General features: G+C 37.7%; 2 non-coding genes across 2 annotated transcripts; both read right to left on the bottom strand.

The window, feature by feature from the left end:
* Window positions 1-205: 205 nt before the first annotated feature.
* On the bottom strand, window positions 206-321 carry LOC128641541 (U5 spliceosomal RNA). Its single transcript, XR_008399557.1, has one exon. It is a non-coding gene; the product is annotated as a U5 spliceosomal RNA (small nuclear RNA).
* Window positions 322-13,456: 13,135 nt separating this feature from the next.
* Window positions 13,457-13,572, bottom strand: LOC128641564 (U5 spliceosomal RNA). The gene has a single exon (XR_008399574.1). It is a non-coding gene; the product is annotated as a U5 spliceosomal RNA (small nuclear RNA).
* Between the last annotated feature and the right edge of the window lie 1,679 nt (window positions 13,573-15,251).

Genomic DNA, 15,251 nt, shown 5'->3' with positions numbered 1-15,251 from the left:
GTAAAACGATGCGCTTCTTTTACTTATATTGTTAAAGTTTCTAACTTGTTGCAAAATGTCTAATAGCAACTATTGTTTATATTATTATCTGTAAAATAATTGTTACAAAGACAACTTGCATTTGAATTAAACTAAGTAACAAACGTCTGAGATCAAAAAGTAATGAGAAGTGGATTTCTTTATTCTGTCTTTTACCATAATGTTAAGCTCTGCATGTGGCAGAGCCTCAAAAAATTGATGAAAACTCATGGTTGTTCCTCTCCACGGAAATCTTTAGTAAAAGGCGAAAGATTTATTCGATCTGAAGAGAAACCAGAGTATACTGAACAGTAAACAGATTAAAAGGGGGGATTAGTTCAAACCCTCCATCAAAATAAGAGAGAGAAAAACGTTGACTGTATTAATTAAAATATTCATTACTATAGTATTTAGGTATGAAAATTGTAATAATTATCCCAAGAAATGAAAATAATGATTTAAAAAGACACCATATTTGGATGATTGTTACTGCGAGGTGCACAGAATTCTGGGTATGCAAATGAGAACAGTCTAGCTGTGATTAGCCGTGTAGTGAGACAAAGAAGGGACTATTAGCACTCTTGCACCTATGTTTAGGAAAAAAAGCTGTATCAAACCAGCTAAGTTTATATTAGTTAGTAATTGTTAAAATATTCAACTATATTTCTTCATTTAAAATCGTATAAGTAAAAAATGATATTACCACTACCTACACCACACCATTGCTAGAACTACCTAAAACTAAACATTAACCAAACACCTAAAGACTGCACACTAACACCCAATGGCACCCCCCTGTATTCCTGGCCGATAACAGGATACCTCGGCTTCAGGTGCCAGGGGTGACACAAGGTGTCAATTGCTATAGCAGTCAAAGGTGTAAAAAAAGTTAGTTAAAATAAATTATTAGGCCACACAAACACGTTTCGGCCGTTGTACGGCCTTTCTCAATGTGAATTTTGTTCTAAAATTGACAAGCCGAGTGTCCGCAATTATCTCCTTTTAAACCTATTGGCAAAACGTAAAAAAACAATCATAAGCGTCTAAAGTTTACCACCTACTTTTTAGCTAATAGTATCTGTTTGCAGTGATGCTTGTTACAGAGCTGGAACTCTGTAACAAGTTGCGCTGCTAGCCTAAACCTGCCTGCCTATCTGTGCTCACTGCTCAGTGACGTGTGGAGCAGTGGATTCACTCACTGCTGTGCTGTCTCTCTAATCGGGAACTGGGAAATCATGAGGGGGATGCCTGGCACCTGACTGCATGACTGTCTGACACTGTCTATAAAGTGAAGGAGCCACGTATGATGCCCACCAGATCGGTACGTTCGCGGTACACTAAGTGCACACTGAAGAGGTAGGAGGGGAGGGAGGGCGGGGGTCCGGGGGGGGGGGGCAGAGTGCAGAGGTGATTGGCCATAAGAAGCGGTAGGCACGCTGCCCGGGGCTGTGCACTGACAGACTTGGAACAGAGTCAGAGAGCAGAATTTTCATAGTTTGCGCGCCTAAACCTTTTCCTTAGTGATTTATATTTAGAGTGCTCTGTTTATCTTTCATTTGATGCTCTGCTGAGCCAGGGAGCATCTCTAGGCATGAGCTTTATAATTAATGCAGTGCAGTTTACATATTTTGTATGCGTGTGTGTCTGAGTGTTTTTGTGTGTGTGTGTGTGTGTCTGAGTGTTTGTGTGTGTGTGTGTCTGAGTGTTTGTGTGCGTGTGTCTGAGTGTTTGTGTGTGTGCCTGAGTGTTTTTGTGCGTATGTCTGAGTGTTTTTGTGCGTGTGTCTGAGTGTTTTTGTACGTATGTCTGAGTGTGTTTCCGAGTGTTTGTGTGTGCATCTGAGTGTGTCTGAGTGTTTGTATGTGTGTGTGCCTGTGTTTTTGTGTTTGTGTGTCTGCTTTCTGGGGGGGGGGGGTGATACCATAACGTACCGCATCGGGTGACACCAACCCTAGTGACGCCACTGCTCAACAATGATTCTTTCTCATCTCATAACCTATGTTGTTGATTCAGTCTTCTTCATACTGAGATGAGGAGCTACTCTTTTTCAATTCATTTTCCCCTTATCTCTCCCATTCAATCTCAGTTAATCTATATCTCAATATAGGGAGTAGATTAGTGTGGGGGGCAATATTTCAATATAACTTCAACATTAAAATCAACATAGCAAATACAAACAAGTAAACTAATAAAACAAGTATATAAAAACAATCATAGAGTTATTGTTTGCAACTGCACAATTTATATTTTCGGTATCTAATAGTTGCTCACTCATCCAACTATTTATCTGTATAAATTAGTTGAACATGCTGGTCACCAAACTTCTCCCTCTTCTCTCTTCCTAGCACACTTTTACTAGCTGTCCTCTTCTTCCGAAAGCTTTTTTATGTATCATTTTGTGTCAACGTTCTACTGCTTTCCATTATCCAATAGAACCAAATCTTTTGGAACGTAGGTTCCGTGTTTTGTATAGATGCTGCTGTCTCATACATCAGATACACCATCTGATTTCTAGCTAGGACCTCTGCCCAAGATGGTACCTCCGTCTTCCAATATTTAGCAATAGCTATTCTTGTTGTGGTGCACAGAACTCTGATAAATATATTTATATGTGTGTTCAGCCTTGGTATGTTCTCATGTAATAATGCTTGGGATGGAGTGAGAGAAATCTGCTCATTTAACATCTTGCTCAACAATTTAGACAGCTCTTGCCAAATTCTGTTCACTTTACTACATTCCCACCACATGTGGAGATAGGATCCTACTGCTTTGCACCCTCTATAACAGTGGTTGGAACTCCCTTTGACCATGTGGGCTGTCTTTGTTGGTGTCAAGTACCACCTAAAGGATATTTTCAGTATATTCTCTCTTAAGTCAGCACTAATGAGGCCTTTACTAGCCTGATGAAATACTTTGTTCCATTCGCCTATCTCGAGCTCTTTGTCTAAGTCTGTTTCCCACTTTAGTATCAATGGTGTTTTAGCCCGGTCTCTAGTCTCTTGGATGGAGATATATAATCTGGAAATTGCTCTCTTAGGACTGCCAAGGGATGTGCATAAATGTTCTAGAGTGGTCTGTTGGCGTTGTATTTTATTTGTATCTATATAGGTTCGTATGGCAGATATTGTTTGAAGGTATAGGAACCAATGCAGAGTAATGGGCTCTAGTTTTTGCTGAAGCTGTGTAAATGTCAGTATCTTACCATGGAGCTGCAAATCTGCCACCCTGTATAACCCTTTGTTTTCCCATTTCTTAATATGATGTTTGTATTCTTCATTTATTATATATTTAAGAGGTACTATCAATGAGTGTGTGGGAATTAGTGTGCCTGACTGTCGAGAGGACTTCCACTGCTGTCTAGCAATCAGTGTAGTTTTATTTTGTTATATAGTACGAGATCAGCAAAGTTCATTGCTCCAGAGAATGCCATCTGGCGTCTCTTGTTTCATTAATTCTGCCTCTAGGGTGGGCCACAATATGTCCGTCTGTCGTCTCCCCAGTAAAGAGTTTTGGGCCAATCTCGCTGCTATGTAGTAATCATGTAAGTTAGGGGCCCCCACCCCTCCTAATTGTCTGTCTGTCCAAAATGTGATGTGAGATCCTCGGGTGTTTATTATCTCTCAGAAACCTATATATGTCTCTTTGAAGATTATCAAGGTCTGGAATATTGATTTTAATTGGGAGCACTCTAAACAAATACAGAATTCTAGGTAGGATTGTCATCTTTACCGTGGACAGCCTCCCATATCAGGAAAAACCCATCTTCCTCCACTTCCCCAGATCCGATCTAATTGTCTTAAACAAGGGAACATAATTTGCCGCATATAATTTTGAAGAGTGTGTTGTTAATTTGATCCCTAGATATTTTAGTCCGTCTGATACCCATTGAAAATCAAAATGTACCTCTATTAACTTAATCGTATGTTTTGGTATAGATAAAGGAAGTGCCTCGCATTTTTCAGCATTAACTTTAGAACCGGATATTTGGGAAAATAATTGTATTGCTTGGTATACAAAAGGTAGGGATTTTAATGGATTCGTAATAGTTAGCAGCACATCATCCGCAAACAGGGTAATTTTATGATGTATCTTTCCTATTATTAATCCTAGTATATCTGGACAATTTCGTATATATACTGCCAACGGTTCAATACACAGTGCGAATATTAAAGGTGAGAGTGGGCATCCCTGTCTTGTTCCGTTGAGGATGTGTATATCCTTTGACTGATGTCCTATTGCTCTAACCTGGGCTGTGGACGTCGAGTATAAGCCCTTAATAGTCTGTAGAAATCTACCATCAAAACCCAATGCTGTCAAAACCGCTAGCATATATTTCCAATCGACCCTATCAAATGCCTTCTCTGCATCCAAAGATAGGACCAGAGAAGGCACTCCCCTGTCGCGTAGAAAGTCTATTATTGATATCACTTTGCGAATGTTATCTGGGGCTTCACTGTCTTTAATAAATCCCACCTGATCAGGGTGTATAACAGAGGGTAAAATGTGTTTTAATCTATTGGCCAATATTATTGTTACTATTTTAAGGTCTTGTTTGATAAGGGAGATCGGCCTATAGCTAGCACAGAGGTGAGGATTTTTCCCTTGTTTCGGTATGACAACTATCTTGGCACGGAGGAGGTCCACAGGTATCTTCCCTCCCTCCATAATATGGTTCGCAAACACTACTAAGTGGGGTATCAATATATCCTTAAATACCTTATAATATTCCCCTGGGAACCCATCGGGTCCCGGGGCTTTACCTGGCTTGAGCTCTTTAATAACTACCAGCATCTCTGCATGGGTGATTTTAGCATTTAGAATCACTCTATCTTCTTCAGTTTATTTGCTTCATATTTGCTTTCTGTAAAAAAGAGTCAAATATATTCTGCATCGAGGGATTATGTTGTACCTTTGTGCCATCATATAACTTACTATAAAATTGGGCGAATGTGTCTACAATTTCCTGAGGATGAGAAGTCACCTGACCCTTAGAATTCTGTATCTGTGGTATAGAAAGAGCTTGGTAATTATCTCTGATTTTTTTTGCTAAGTACTTATCAGGTTTGTTAGCAAAAATAAAATAGTTTGTTTTCAGTTTGTGTGCAGCTTTTAAAGATTGTTCATTTAATAACGTGTGTAAGCTCTGTTTTTTATTCATAAGTCGTGTTAGTGTGGCTTTTGACTTAGTTATCTTATGTATGTCCTCTAAAGAGTTTATTTATGTATATAACTGTTTTATGAGGGATTCATTCTGTTTCCTATACAAGTTTTTTTCTTTAATTAGAATTCCCCTCAACACCGTCTTATATGCTGCCCAGGGTGTGATAGGGTTTTCTGTGGAGTCTATATTGAGTCGCCAGTTCTCTTCTAAATGTTTAAGTATGTTATTCTTTATGAGTGGGTTTTTAGTACAGAATGAGTATTATGTCCACGTCTTTATCCTTTTTGGGTCTGATAGATTGCCCAATTTAAGTTGTGTAATTGAGTGGTCTGACCACACACAGGGATGGATATCTATAGATTGTATTGTCGGCTGTAAAATCTGGCTAGTGAACACATAATCTATTTTAGTATAACTATCATGGGCTGACGAGTAGAAAGTAGTATCTCCAGTCCCTCCATTTAATGCCTTCCAGGTGTAAAGTGTGTTGCTCAAGTAGCCCTAGGATGTTTTTAGCAACTATTCTTTGTCGTAGCTTTTTCTTAGATTGTAAGACAGGGGTTTGTTTTACTAGTGCCTGAAGATCAATATTAAAGTCTCCTGCCAACAGTATTCGCATCCTGGACCAACCAGTCAGTAAATTAGAGATAGTGTTAAAAAATTTGTCTTGTTGCTCATTAGGAGCATATACATTACACATAAGCACATCTACCTCCCCTAACCATCCAGACACCAGAAGGTATCTGCCTTCCGTATCTGATATGGTTTCTCTGTGTGTAAATGGTATGGATGAATGTATTAGGATAGAAACTCCCCTTTTTTTTTAGTCTAGGGCGGAATGAAATTGCGTCGGATAGTCTTTTGCCTAATATTTCGGGATAGTAGTTTTAAGAAAGTGAGTCTCCTGGAGGTAAATAACCGTGGCCTTCAGTCGTCTGTAATTAGTCATAGCTGTCCTTCTCTTTACATCTGTGTTTAGGCCTCTCGCGTTATGCAAGATCAGAACAATCTTAGGTAATGCCATTGTCCTGGCTGTGTCTATGCATTAATCTCTCCCTGCCCATGGGTTGCAGTGATGTAAGGTAAAGTGATTGTCTATCGCTTGTAGTGTAAACAGTGCTATCCCAACCCTCCCACCACTCTAGGCATTCTAGGTTCATTATCCTTCTCCAGCATCTCAACATATCAACATTTGTTGATGAGCATAACATTTTTGTACAGTATCTTACAACTCTATACGGTATAAATGTAAACATTAATAAAACCAACAATAACTGATATTGATATAACTTTTGAATAAACATATGTCAAAACAGACACAATATGCGTCAAACTTTAACAGAATGCATTTCTTAATGAGTGATAGACCTACAATAGTCCTTTAGAGCTAACATCTAGCTGACCTCTCTTGCAATTTGGAGGTTATTAAATTTGAGTGAGTCCCTTATTCATCCATAGAGAGTAAAGGCACCCTCAACTGGTTTGTATGTCTCTCATCTGACTGTTTCAGGTTTTGGTTTTCTTCTTAGTGACTTTCTTCCATTTTAACTTTGAGGTTTCGCACGTGGTTGAGATGAGTCAGACGGTTGCGTTGGTAGTTCTCCATTCGAGGTATCTGGTGGTTCCAGATCCAAAAATTTACAGATGTCCGGTATCTCTTCTATTGTCTTGATAGTTGCTGTTCTTCCATTTCGCACCACATGTAGCGCAAAAGGAAAGCCCCATCTATATGGGATGTGATTTTTCCTTAAGATGAGAGTGAGTGGCCGGAGTGCATTTTGTCTCTGTAGAGTCTTAACGCAGAGGTCTTGGAAAAATTGAATTATGTTTCCTTGGAACTTAAATGTAGGATTTTGTCTAGCTGCTAGCAGTATCTTCTCCCTGTCAGGAAACCGCAGGAGTTTGATGATGACATCCCTTGGAGGTTGATCTGGCTTAGGTTTGGGCCTAAGGGCTCTATGAGCGCTTTCTATTTGGTACTCCGAGTCATTTGGTGTTCCCAAGATGGCACGAAACAATTGCTGGAGATAGGTGTGAAGCTCTTCAGCAGTTATGGTCTCAGGGATTCCCTTGAGTCTAATATTAGATCTTCTGCTTCTATTTTCCATATCCTCTATTTTCTCCTCCAGCTCCATTATTGTTTGTTGTTGGGATGCCAATGATTCTGACACTGCATTGACTTCCTCGCCCATTTCATCTGTAGCAGTTTCAAGTGTATCCATACGGTTCCCCAACTCCGAAATCTCATTCTTAATGTCAGTAAGACTGTTGATGATTGTTGCTTGAAAGCTATCCATCTTCTCCCAAAATTTCTCAAAATTGGAAGTTATATCCTGTTTAGATACCAATGTTTGGAGATCCGCCCTAGTCACAGGAACCATATCTTCAGGATCCAGCTCAGTTTCAGATTCCAAATCCTCCTCTATCTCAGCTGCAAGATGATCTTGGAATTTGGGTATTTTGGATGGTTTGAAAATGTATCCAGCGATATGGATTTCGTCCCCTTGTCGCTCTTGGTACCTTTTCTGGTGGACATGGTGAATGTAAAAGATAATAATAGTTCACGGTATTTTAGTTAGGGCCCTTAATTCGCTGCATAGATATATATATATCCAATCTCCTCCCACAACCAATCGCAATTCAAAGTGAAAAAGATGACAGTGGTTCACTGTATGGTAGTGAGACTATTTATTTTACTGCGTGGAAATATGTGTTTAGTCTCCTCCTTCTTCCAATCTCAACCAACAGGGGGAAAAAAACAGGCCGCTCTCCCAACCTAGGTTAGTCAGCTAGATATATGCAACCATATGTATTAACCAGCATTCACCCTCTGCTCATCTGAGATCTTCACTCAATTTAACTGTATTGCCCTTTTCATCTGTTAAAGCCCATATTAGTAGCTCATTTTGATATCCTTTTGAGAACAAGGGCTTTGCTGCGTTGAAAAAAAAGAGGAGTCTTTCAGTAATTATAGCATTGTGTTTCTGGTAGACTACCCGGACAAACATCTCTAGCCGGCCATTTCACTTTTTAAATCAGCACCTTCCTCCAGGCCGAATAAACAGAGAAACACATCACAGGTCTATATTTAGGTTGATGTTGCACTTGGGCTGTCTCTTTTCCCCAGGGCAAATGTCCACACTGGACGGAGTCGGAGAGGGATAGTGGGATATGACCTGCTGACCCTGGCAGCAGGAAATGGAGGAGATAGAGAACAGCTTATCAGTGTATGTCTGTTTTAATCTGCTAGTGTTCCTCCTCAGCTTTAGCAACTGCAGTGTTATTCAGATTTGTAATTAATATCAATGTGCTGATTACAGTCATCCAGCTAGGCCAGAACCATCCACTCTTATGAATATCTGACCAGTATTTAGCTTTATACGCAGCCCACTATGAGGATCTCTCACACCTGTTATATATCTGTTGTTTCCACTTAGTTAATAACCCATCGTATACTGAGGGTTCAAATGATAGATGAATGTATGGTGTTGCAGCGCTAATTGCGCACTTACGTGACCCACGTGGCGGTTCCTGTAGAGAATATCTAGGGTTTCCTCGCATCTGTTCCACTGAGGTCCCTGTGTTAGTATCTTAAGATCCCTGCTTTGAATATTTAACAGCGGTCGCTACAGCCTTCATAGCCCGCGCTAGGGCTTCTGCAGATGTAACTGTCCCTTACGGTTTTCGGCCGCAGCCTCCGCTCAAGTGATATGGCGCTCTCTCGGCAGTTGGATCTGGTCACTCCATGCTCTGTTCTGCAGAATTCCAGAAGTTTGTGTAGATTACGGCTCTGGAGCGGAGCCCCGACCCTCCGGGCCGTCTGTGTACAAGAGTCTTTATAGTTGAGTCAGAGCTCAGGAGCCCTTATTAGTTAATTATAAGTCCCTTTTCAAATTGTTAACAGCAGCTGGACTGTCTCAAAAGGTCGTCCGAGTGTTCTCACCTCACTTTATAATGATTTAGAGCCTTCTAATTGGTTTTAGTTGTTCTCTAGCTCCGGAGCTAAGTAACAACACGTCTGCTCCTAATGGCTGCTAGCTCCGCCCCCTTTCACATTACTATTTAAAGGGGCAGCACCAAGGTAATATACATACCTCTATATCCTATTTAATAAAGTAACACTGTGCCAATAGTTATCAAAACTTAGCCGTGTAGTGAGTAATAACTTTACTAAAGCTTTACAGAGCATGAAATAGCAACAACAACAAAATTCTGATGTACAAAAAGTACAAACCTGTTTCAGATAAGAAAGAGAAAAACTTTGTCTATATAATTACAGAATAACTTATTAGTAAATTATTATTTTCTTTACAAGGATGAGTGAGATATACCGTATTATTTACTGCACAACAGATTCACCAGGAACCTCTCAAGCTTTGTTAGTTTTGTCATTTCAGCCTCTCATGTTATTTTATGCTGCTGATTTTCTGTGGTACTTTACTAACAATCTTGTTTATTTTATCAGCTCACATCTCATTAGCTTTGTTCATTATTCAAATAATTTATTAGTGTTTATAAATGTGCTACTGAGCTGCAAAAATATTTACCTAATATCTTATAGAGTAACTTTTTAGATACCACTGTTATTCAATTAACAATTCAGCTGAATGATAAGCTGTAAGTTTTGTGACTGGTTAGAGAAATAAATATTACACTTTATAGAAAGGCATTAATTATTAATAATTGTATTCTTCTATATTTAATTTAAAGGGACAGTCTAGTCAAAATTAAACTTTCATTATTCAGATAAGACTTATAGTTGTAATCAATTTTCCAATATACTTTTATCATCAAATTTGCTTTGTTCTCTTGGTATTCTTAGTTAAAACTAACCCTAGGTAGGCTCATATCCTAATTTCTAAACCATTGAAGGCTGCCTCTTATCACATGCTTTTTTTAATTGCTTTTCACAACAAGATACTGTTAGTTCATGTGGGCCATATATATAACGCTGCGTTCACGCCCGGGGAGTTATTTAAGAGTTAGCACAACACATTACTAAATGCAAGTCAATAGATAATAAATACAAAGTGACAATATGCAGATTACTTTATATTGTGTGCCTGAGAACTGTTGTATCTGCTCGAGAGTATAAAGTGTGTTTTACATAGTGCTGTTAGCATTATTATGTCATTTTCTGTACAGAAACATCTGGTGTCTTTACATGATTTTCAGTTGCTGATTTTATGTGGTGATTTGATAACATTCCTGTATATTCCATCTGACCACATATTATTATCTCTGTTCACTATTAATACAGTTAATTATTGTCTGCAGTTGTTACTGAACTGCATAACTATTTACCTGATATCTTATTAGGCAAAATTATAATCACACATTTTTGGTATTTATTTCTCTGAGAGTTAAGAACTTATAGGGGAGTTGTAATTTTCTTGATCTTGTTATAATGTACAGGGATAGCAGATTAGCGGATCTATTTTGCCTGAACTTTTTCCTAGTGATACCTGCGCTTGGTTTGTTAATTTGCATATTCCAAAATTCAGTTTTGCATCATAAGATTTCAAGTTCTGGAGATCAATACGTTTTTACACTTTCACTCTATATATATTATTTAACAGTCTCAAACCATAACAATTGTAATTGAATGAAAACAAAATATCAGTTTGCTTTAGCTGAGAAATTGTACCAAGTCTGGAATCCGCAGACATAAAGACCATCATGAGAACCTGACTCCCTTATTTACATATTATTTACATGTTATATTATTTACATATTATATTATATTATTTACATATTATTTGCATATTATATTATTTACATATTATTTGCATATTATATTATTTACATATTATTTACATATTATATTATTTACATATTATTTACATATTATATTATTTACATATTATTTGCATATTATATTATTTACATATTATGACTGTAACATATGCACAGTAAACCCCAAAAAAACACATTGCAAATATGGGAAAACTTAATAAAAACATTAGGCATGTATTTTCAATATTACCATTAATGTGTAGATATTTCGAATAATAAATTCTATTCTTTACATTCCCTCCATGTGGCTTATTATACAAAGCCAACCACAGAGGTCTTTACAGGTAGCCCTCTGGAGCACGCGCCGCCATTTTTTATTCTACAGATTCTGCGCAGTTTGACATCATCGCTCTGTGCACACGCAATCCACATGCATATAGTTTGTCACGTGATGCTACAGACTTGAGAACGCCAGCAGAAAGAGTAATATTTCCATTGTGCATGCGATCGAGAGCGCACATTTACTAATTAATTATGCATACAGCTCATTTGAATATGAACTGTGATTGGTGCTTGCTGCTGGCTCATTACAGGGAGTTCGGCAAGGGGCTGTCTAGCTGAAACATTTTATAAGGAAAAAAAAAATATTTAAACTACCTTCAATGTAGTCCCTGAATATGATTGTACTGAATTTCATTACCCTTTAACCTCTTAAGGACATATGACGGAATTTTTCCGTCATAAAACAATTGAGCAAACTGAAAGCTGTGTCCTTAAAGGGTTAATGCTATCACAATATTAACCTCAGTAAACAAAAAGTCCTCACCCTCAGCTTGTTAGTGTCTGCAGGGAACCAGATCAGTAACTTTACAGTACAATCCTTAGAATCTCCACTAGGAGAAGGCAAAGAACACCCCTTTTTATTAAAGGAATTTTTTGTAAGCCGGCGATGTAAAGCGGGCTTGTTAATTGTGTATAATAATAGATTAATTATTTACTCACTCAAAAATACAAATAAAAATGGAAATTAAAGGGACAGTCTAGACTAAAATAAATGTTCATGATTCAGATAGGCCATACAATTTTGCTTTGTTCTCTTGGTATACTTAGTTGAAAGCTTAACCTAGGAGTTTCATATGCTAATTTCTTAGACCTTGAAAGCCGCCTCTTAAGAATGCATTTTAACAGTTTTTTCACCACTAGAGGGTGTTAGTTCATGAATTTCATATAGATAACACTGTGCTCATGCACGTGAAGTTACCTGGGAGCTATCACTGATTGGCTAAACTGCAAGTCTGTCAAAAGAACTGAAAAAGGGGCAGTTTGCAGAGGCTCAGATACAAGATAATCACAGAGGTAAAAATATATATAAATATAACAGTGTTGGTTATGCAAAACTGGGGAATGGGTAAAAAAAGGGATTATCTATCTTTTAAAACAATAACAATTCTGGTGTAGACTGTCCCTTTAACATGGTCTTATAAAATAATTGTGTAATCACTGACAATGATCAAAAAGAAACAAAATGTAAGTTATTTCATTGTTCCATTTAGTTCACTTTTTTCACTCAACAAATTATTTCAGGCTGTCTTTAGATAACAATTTAAATGCTTTAACCACAGTATTTTGTGTCCTTATTTACAACAGGGCAGTTACAAAGCTGAGTAACAAATATATCACAGATCTGTATTGTGACGCTTCTTGCAGTGCTTATTATATACAGTATGTAAACTTAAAGGGACAGTCAACTCTAAATGTTTTATTGTTTTAAAAGATAGTTAATCCCTTTATTACCCATTCCCCAGTGTTCAGATCAGAGCAAATGTAAATAATAATAATAATTAGATAATTAAATGCTCAGTAAATGCTGCAGTAATGGAATCTGACTGATCCCTCCCCTGCAAGACGGACACGAGTGGGGTGAGAGAGTAACAGCCCTTAAAGAGATGTTAGTGAATCTATCCCAGCAAGTCACTTCCAGTTCCACAAAAAGTAAACAGCAACAATGGGATTTGTATTTGCATACCCACAATGCTTTGCAAAACTATTGCAGCGTTTTTATCTCTTTAGTGATTCATGAGCATTATTGGTTCAGTATTAAAACTATAAAATATCATTAGTAGAAGACTGAAGGGACATAAAAAACACATTTTTTCTTTAATGATTTAATTTAAGTACATATTATTATATTTTGTCTCTATCCTAACTTGTTTTATGTCCCTTTAACAGCCTATAGGGGAGTTGTAATTGCTGAGGTGCTCTGGGGTTTCATCTAATACAGTATTTATTTCCTCTTGATACCAGCACTAGGTTGGCTTTTTCTTGTATTTATCATTTGAGGATCAGTGAATCTAGAAAGACCCATTAGTAAATCTGCTCTGTGTAATAAACTAGATCACTTGTGTGGTCAGTGAGTATACAGCACTCTCTCATGATAGCAACACTCTAATAGCAAAACCATATTTACACCAGAAACCTAACTGATTACACTCTCTATATTATTGTATGAATTCCCAATCTACTTTATTTTAATGATAATGTAGCTATGAATGTGACAAATCCTCAACAAATTCTATTAGTCTCATAATTGTTCCTCTCCACAGAAATCTTTAATAAAGAGCAAAAGATTTAATAAATCTGGAGAGAAATTTAAGCATGTAAAGAAATTAGTAAAATTAAAAGGGGAGATTAGTGCAGACAAATCAGAGAGACAAAACTTGGTGTCATTTAAAAAATATATATCTAAAAATAAGTATCCATGTATGGGAAATTGTAAAAAAAAAAGTTGTAAAAGATGCAATTAGCGCTTTATAAAACAAACAAATTTAGAGCATTGCTACAACAACAAACATAGGAGCAACATCTGGTGACTATAAAAAGATCCACCTTAACCCATGGACCTCGGGAACCACATTAGATATCAGTGATGTACAAGAAGCCCCATCCAACATCAGATCTACGTGACACCTTTCTCCATAAACAAATGAGACATCATTAGTGACAGACAGTGACAACAATCTCAGGAATCACTGGCTCTGTACCAGGCAGAACAACATCAGGAACTGGGACTGGCACCAGAACCATCTCAATAGCAGCGTGGAGATGGCAGTGATACTATAAACAGCACCTAAATGGTTCAGACCACATATCAGGGTGAAGGTAGCACAATATATCCATCAGGTATCCTCACATGCTGTTGTAGTATAGTAGGGGGTCAATTTATCAATGGCTTTTCGACCCCCTATGACTGCAGATTCTTACAAGAGAACCTACAGTCCATATTTAACAAGCAACGGTCATCAGCGCCGCTTTTCTAACCTTTCGCCACCTCTAAGGTGGTGAACTTCTATCTCCCTGGTCTTGTCCAACCGGGGAAATTGACAGCTCCTGCCCATGCGTGATTGGCTCTACGCGGGCAGGGGGCGTGATTGCAACCGAGCACAAAATAGCACTCGTGTGCAATGCTGAATTCCGCCAGGGGAATTCGACCTGCCAGAGGCAAGCTGCAGCGGACAGGGGCGCACAAAAATGCGCCCCTGTCCGCTACAGCTTGATAAATTGACCTCTAGATAGGAGCAATTTCAGATCTATCTTTATGAAGACTTCTAGGTCTGATGTAAAACACAGACGTATAAAAATTATATTAGCAATTAATTGATGTGTAGTTTATTAATAGAGGCTAATAAGTAGGTGCTTGAGGTTTATACATAGTTAAAGACACTGCTTTGTAAGTTGAGGGAAATCAGATAAATTCTGTTTTATGTAATGAATTATGAAGAATGCTAATGTATGGGGACCTTGGAAAATGTTCATAAATTATATATTTCCGAGAGCACAAAAAAAAGAAAACCTAAAATGTGCAAAGCATTTTGGGTGTATAAATGATCATACAGTAGAGAAATAGCATCTAACTGGCTAGGTCAGTGCAGATGCTCAGGGGACTGCAGGGGAAATAATTATTTATTAACAGTCTCCCCAGGTTTACTGGCATATCAGCTTCTACAGTTCATAGCTGATTGCATGAAGATTATTCATTAAAGCTGATTAATCTCTGGTTTTAGTGCTGGGAAACTGCATTGTAATATTCAGCAGCAGTTACTGTTGTCACTTGCTCGTGTTGTGTGTGTCCAGCAGGGGGCGGTAAAACGATGCTCTTCTTTTACTAATATTGTTAAAGTTTCTAGCTTGTTGTAAAATATCTTATAGCAACTAATGTTTATTATCTGTAAAATAATTGTTACTAAGACAACTTGCATTTATTATTAAACTAAGTAACAAACTGAGATCATAAAGTAATCGGCTAATGAGAAGTGGATTTCTTTATTCTGTCTTTTAC

Source organism: Bombina bombina, chromosome 10 (genome assembly GCF_027579735.1).
Source record: "Bombina bombina isolate aBomBom1 chromosome 10, aBomBom1.pri, whole genome shotgun sequence".
NCBI lineage: Eukaryota > Metazoa > Chordata > Amphibia > Anura > Bombinatoridae > Bombina > Bombina bombina.
This window is presented reverse-complemented; position numbering and strand designations above follow the sequence as displayed.